The 7,007-nt window shown below is 36.0% G+C and overlaps 1 long non-coding RNA gene across 1 annotated transcript in view; it reads right to left on the bottom strand.

The window, feature by feature from the left end:
• Window positions 1–492: 492 nt before the first annotated feature.
• Window positions 493–7,007, bottom strand: part of LOC107835091 (uncharacterized) — a 15,563-nt gene continuing 9,048 nt past the window's right edge. The window contains exons 2-3 of the long non-coding RNA XR_001660925.1: window positions 4,368–4,511; window positions 493–1,172 (exon numbers count right to left, since the gene is read on the bottom strand). This is a non-coding gene — a long non-coding RNA (uncharacterized LOC107835091). The remainder of the gene's footprint in view (window positions 1,173–4,367; window positions 4,512–7,007) is intronic.

Genomic DNA, 7,007 nt, shown 5'->3' on the forward strand with positions numbered 1-7,007 from the left:
ATCAGACCAAGCAAGAAAATGTTGCTTTTTGGTATAAAACAGCTGATCTGACATAGGAATAATCCACGTCCAGGTTTGCAGATTAATTGAGGAAAACTCCCCCCCCCCTCCAAAAAAATAAAAAATAAATAAATAAATAAATAAATAAACATTGGAAAGAAAAGAAGAATTTCTATTAGAAAGGATCTGGATCTCTGGACATGATGGAATAAAAGGAACAAAACAGCTTGCAATATAAAACATTTTAAAATAAAAGAAATGTGATGTATTAAAAATATGTGAACATAAAACCACAGTTAAGAATAAAAACAAATACAGGGATTATTCATTTAATACCAAGTTATATGTGGGGCTGTCTTGAATAGACGCCCCCTTATGGTTTGTTTTGGTAACCACAACATTCTGAACAGTTTATCTCTTTGTCCCAGCAGCACAATGCTCTCACTTTGTTGATTTTATCATCTGAATTTGTTCTTATTGATGTTACAACCCGTTCCCAAGACAACTAACGGCAAATTCTGGCACTGGGTATAACACAAAAACAGTAATGACTAAACAGTTTACATCAGTTTATTTTACAATTTAGTTAAAATCTCAATCACAAGAGGAGAAAAACACAGGGAAGCTTTAAGCTTCAGGGCCTCCGAGGCCAAAAGAACCAAAACATCCCCTTGCAAAATAAAACAACCAATTTCAAGATGAGAACTGAAAAAGGTATAAATCCTGAACTCCCTGGCTAATCACAAAACAGGAGAAACAGTTTACAACAAAAATAGCAGAGAAGAAATGAGCAAAAGGTCACACACAAAGTCAGCTTCATCTTTCCGTTTGGCAACATGCTGATGAAAACAGGAAGTTACATACATCCTGTTAGTTACTGTCTGTGTTTGCGGGTAAAGAACAGAAACAAACTGAGTACGTTTATATTTTCAGTTTAATTATAAACTTTCTTTTTACTTCAGTGAACTGTTTTATAAATCAGTTTAATAAACAATAACAGTAATATCTATTCACAGCCGCTCACCTCTAGCCCAGATCCCGTCAGCAGTGGCTTTAACCCACCTGATAGAAACGCGAAGGAGAAGCAGAGCGAACAGTAAGCAGGAGGCGTCGGGGCCTAGAGCTGCGTCGCAGTGACAGTCTGGTACCATTTCTTTAGATCATGATATCCCCTAGGAAAAAATAAGTATACTTTAGTATATTAAATTTTAACGTACTTTAGCATACTCTGATTAATGTACTTAAACTGTACTATTTTGGAACAACTTTTTTTGTGCTTAGTATACTTTAATAGTATTTAAATAGTATTAAATTACAACTTTTAGTATACTTCAACGTACTTTTCTGGAACAACTTCAAGTAGTACTCAGTATATGTTATATAGTAAGTATATGTTTTTATGTAGTATTCAAGAGAAATATTTAAGAATATTCCATATTTTGAGTGTACTAATTCTGTCATAGAAATATATTAAAAATATACTTTTAATACACTTTAAATATACTACTACTATATTAGTAATGTATTCAAATTACACTTTTTATTTTTGATTTACTGCTATTGCTAATAAAGTACAATTTTAATTACTCGTAAGTCTTTATTCCTACTTTCCTAATTTGTACATTAAATACATAGCTCAGTTTTTGTCGCTTGTTTTTAGGAACTGCAGCGGCTGCAGTGTGCCGCAATAAAGGTACAATAAGGCTGATAAACAGGTGAAGAACCAAACTAGACAGAACCAAACTAGACAGAACCAAACTAGACAGAACCACTTCTGATTGGCCAAACATCCAATAAAAGTTCCACCAAACCACTACTGAGGCACTGGGGTCATGTTTCTCGACACGGGCAAAAGAAGGTTCAGTGTCCAAACTTATTGATTATTCTTGGTGATTTATTTCCTCTTTCACCAATTACAGAGATCAAACTTTCCTTTGTTCTCATGCTACCTCTCTTGCTCTGGTAAAAACCATCGGCCCCAAACCCAAATGCCTGCTGGTCCTTCACCAGGCCCCTGCACTTATAGGAAGTGGACTGACCCACATTACTTCCTGTCTAAATTTAGAAAATACATAAGAAAAATAATAAAACAAAAAAAATAAATGAAGTCAACAATTATCAGCCTACAAATAAACTCTGTAAATAATACAAAAAATAGAAATTTAAGAATAAAGTAACAAAATCCAAATGGATAAAGAAATAAAGAAAAAATGGCTCCAACAACTTCTATTCCACCTTTTCTCGCTCTGTATGTCGGTATTACACACTACCCGTTACCATGGCAACCGACAAACAGCTCAACGAGCAGACAGAGGAGATCACCTATCAGGGGAATCAACACCAAAAAGTAAACATTTCCCACACAAAAAAGTAGCAAAAACACTAAAACAGAACATCTTAAACAGCTGATCAACTGACGACTTGTTGGGCGGGTTGTCTTATTTTAGTGCTAACGGAACCAAAACACACCGAACTGCGCAGCACATGCTAAGGTTATCAAAGTTAATAGCAGGCCAGCAACAGTTAGGCTAGTATAACTGACCCACTGCTCACTTGTTCAATGTTTCCTTTAAATTAAAACTTTTTCCTCACCTGTGAAATCTGAAGCCCTTATTACCATTATCTATGGTTGAATTAACTGCTAATCACGGTCAAGATAACGGATAACAAAAAAAGTCTAGCGCCACCTACCGCCCTGACACCAACTCACACACATCTTCATTCACAGTCTTACTTGTAAATCGATTTTTCTTTTCTTGGATGTTTTGATGTTAGCTTGTCGATGTCTCTGTTTTATTCGCTGGGAAAATTAATAAGCAGCTTGAGGTGACTCTGCTGCTCTGTAGTGGCGAGAAGCCGTAATGTTGGCTGGTAACAATCGGAATGCATTATGGGAGATGTAGTTTGTAGTCAATTTGTGCTCAAAACCTATTTGAAGTCAATCATGGGCCTATAAAATGCTGGGGGGCCACATAAAATGACATGGCGGGCCACATGTGGCCCGCGGGCCTTGAGTTTGACACGTGTTTTAGAGGAACTACAGCCCCGCATGCTAGGAACAAAACCTTTAGTAATTGAGGGGGATTTTAACTGTACTTTAACTAGAAAAGACAGGATTTTAAGGTAGACAAGACACTGCTTTTATTACAGAGAATTGTTGGGGATTTTAAACCAGTAGACTGTTTTAAAACCATGCATCCTGGAGAGGAGGGCTGGGTCAGTGATCATAGCTCTAAGGCAGGGGTCCCCAAACTTTTTCCTGTGAGGGCCACATAACTTTTCCCTTCTCTAGTGGGGGGCCGGAGTCAGTTTGTAACAGAAAAAGTGTGACGATTGCAGGAGTGCCTAAATGTAAAAATTTCTTGTTTTCCAGAAACCACAATCAAATAACCCTCTCTGGGTTCTTCACAGAAAAAATCCAGGAAATAAGACTATTTATGAAATAAATACCGTATTTTCCGGACTATAAGCCGCACCGGACTATAAGCCGCAGATTTCTCTGCCGCTCCAGGTTTTCCACAGCGATGCAGCAGCAGAGGGGGGTGGACACCTAAAATATGAGTCATAACAGGTCAATTAAATATCACATTTATTAGGGTTGAAAAAGAAAAAGTTGCCAAGTTTAGATTTAACTGAACTGATTACAGTAGTTTCTGAACGGTAATTCTAACAGTAAAAGTGCTGATCCTTCGTGTCTGCTATTAGCATGAGCTAATGAAAATGGGCGCCTTCTTCTTCTTCTTCTTCTTCTTCTTCTTCTTCTTCTTTAGATTTCAACGGCAGCTTGCATCCATTATTGTTGCACTACTGCCATCTACTGGATCCTAATATCTATACCTCAAATTCTCATAATGATCCCAGTGTTATTTAAAAAAACGAAAAATCTTCTTTTTCCCCTCAATGCTATTTAACTGATCAACAACATTCTCAAATTTCAATTCCCTATTANCCCCTCAATGCTATTTAACTGATCAACAACATTCTCAAATTTCAATTCCCTATTAAAACCTAATTCTGTTTTAATGGGCGCTTTCTTCTTTTATTTCCAATTTTGACTTCCAATGATTCACTTCCTGCTAAAGAGCCCCCTGGTGGTTGAAGAAAAATCCACATATAAGCCGCAAGGTTCAAAGTTGAGGAAAAAAGTAGCGACTTATAGCCCGGAAAATACGGTATATGAAAAAAAATCTAAATGCTCTCTGGTATTGTTCAGGGGGCCGGACCAAGTGTGGAGGCGGGCCGGATCCGACCCTCGGGCCGCAGTTTGGGGACCACTGCTGTAAGGCCTCTCGCATTGATTACTTCTTTACAAGGGATTGCGCCCTAACCGATGCTAGATTGTCACTGGCTTTCTTTTTTCCGATCACCTCCTTCTGTCCTGCACGCTTTCACTCCCTTCAGGTGCGACGACCAGAAGAGGTCTGTGGAAGCTCAACTGCTCCCTGCTGGTGGACCAGGCTCTGGTCAGCCAGTACTGGGAGCGGTACCGCGAGTGGAAGACCCTCCAAGACCTGTACAAAACACGAGCACAGTGGTGGGAGATGGTGAAAGGTAGGACCCAGACTTTCTTTCGACAAGCAGGAAAAAAGAAAAAGATGAAAGAACAGAGTCATACGGGGCTGCAGAAAAGACTACAGACATATCACATTTTAAACCAACAGGGCATAGGTTTTAATAAAGAAATAAGAGAAGTCAAAAAAGAAATGAGCATTTTAGCAGAAGTAAAGAGTAGGAGTGATTTTAAGAAGTAGAGAGAGAAATAGAAGGAGAAAAATGTACAAGATACTTTTGAAAGAAAATAGTAAATAATACAAGTTTTATTTCTGAACTAAAGTCAGATAATGGAAATATTGTTTAAAACATTGAAGAAATGAAAACAGTGATTGAAAAGTTTTATAGTGTATTATATACAGAAAAAACAGTCAATGAAGAAAATATAAAAGAAACCTTAAATTTTCTTGAAAAACATGAAATAAATTTGTTATTTAGAGCAGGATTTTACCCTTTAGAGCTTTATCAGTCACTGAAGAGTTTTAAAAGAGGAAAATCCCGGGGCTCAGACAGACTCCCTTTAGAATTTTATTAAACATCTTGGGACATTTTAGCACCTGATTTAATCGTTGTTTTTACTGATTTTAGCAAATTAGACAGACTCTCAGATAGTTTTAGAACAGGAATAGTTAAACTTTTATATAAAGACAAAGACAAAAGAGATCTTAAAAACTGGCAACTCATCACCCTTTTAAATGTTGATTGTAAACTTTTTAGTAAACTTTTAGCAGCCAGAATAGTGTTGGAGGATCTAATCCACCGGGATCAAGCCTGCGCAGTGCCAGTGTTCTGTTTATGTTACCCGTAAATCCGTCCTACCTTGTGGTAATGCGCATGCGCATATCGATGTTACGTCACGTACTGCTTACTCGGCAGATTTTTTATAAATCAGTGATTCTTGAGAATAGGGACAAAACAGGTCCTATGGATAAAGCACCAAATTTGAATAAAATATACACACAATATTGTTTTATTTTATTTTTTCAAATATCTGACTAAACTAATCCGTGTATGGTTCGTTCTTTGGTTTTTTCGTTTCAAAATAAAATTGGAAAAACAAAACAAGCATGTGTTTTTTTGTTTTTTCGTTTTTAAAACAAAATTAGAAAAACAGCAATTGCAAAAAGAAAAAAGAAAACGGCCTGTTAATTTCACTTGTGGTTATTTCATTATTGACAAGCGATCTGACCCGGAAGTTCTCTCTGTCCGGCTTACACAGTAGTCATATAAATAATTATAAAAGTATCAATGAATTGAATTAAAAATACTTTTTAGATATTTTCCCACTCCGTTGAAATGTGTCTCTAGTTTTTGTCAACACCGTCAGACATGAAAAGAATGTAAAAAAATCAGGCATTATTGGGGAGCACCAGAACTTCTGAGGACCCCATGACGTCGTCTTTTCTCTTCCTTTGCTAAGAGAGCTAGTTAGCTCTGGTTAGCTTATGTTATTCTTTAGTTTTTCTTCTGTTTTATTCCTAAGTTGCTTGTCACAACCATGATATGTCAATACCATAACTGACAATTTACAAAACTTTGATGAAATTTTGTGAAATAAATGATTAATTTTAGTATACTGTAAAGATTTCATGGACCTGATGAGCTACAATATGGCCTCCTTCAGAATAACATCATACAAATTGAGGTAGTTTGGCATTTCATCAACTCCATCAGAGTTTTTCTGACTCTTTCAGTGAAATTGTTATCAAATCTCACTTAATTGTGCAATTAATTTATTTTAATGTATTTTACATGAATTGCATTACTTCACATGTATCAAGTTTTTCATTTTACTCACTAGTTTGTCACCACCTTCAGTTCTGTGTCAACTCCGTCAGATGGACTTTTTGTTGTTTTTTGTTTTAAATATTTATTTTGTCTCGAGAAGCATTTGTCTGTAAAATGAGTAAAAATATCACTTATGGGATATTTTAAAAATCATTTTATATTTATTTTTGTCAGATGGTGATGACAACGTTCTGGGTCAGGTCGATTAAAAATTTAAATTAAAAAAAAATTGCAACTGGGAGCCTGCACCATATCATCTTTACATTTCCTAAACATTATTTGTCATATTTGCATATATAAGATTGAGAAATAATAATTAAAAAAAATGGGACAATTAGAACCCATTTTGTCCCTATTTTCAAGAATCACTGAAATACATCCTACCTGTGGAAGTTTTGTTTAATTTGTTTTATTTTATCATAAATTACAGTAAGTTTTATTTAATTTATTTTATAACTGGCTTTCATTAAGCTGCTGTATTACTTCATCTTTTTAGTTTACATGACAGGCAGCTTGTAAATATATTTATAAGCTTTAGTTTGCCATCTGCAATGTCGATAAACAAGTTATTGTTTGGCGGTAGAGATGTGCCGATCAGGTTTTTTCCAGCCGATACCGATATCGATCACCCATGAGAGCCGATCACCGATACTGATACTGATCACATA

The sequence above is a fragment of the Poecilia formosa genome, unplaced genomic scaffold (assembly GCF_000485575.1).
Source record: "Poecilia formosa unplaced genomic scaffold, Poecilia_formosa-5.1.2 Scaffold1007, whole genome shotgun sequence".
Classification (NCBI taxonomy): Eukaryota; Metazoa; Chordata; class Actinopteri; order Cyprinodontiformes; family Poeciliidae; genus Poecilia; species Poecilia formosa.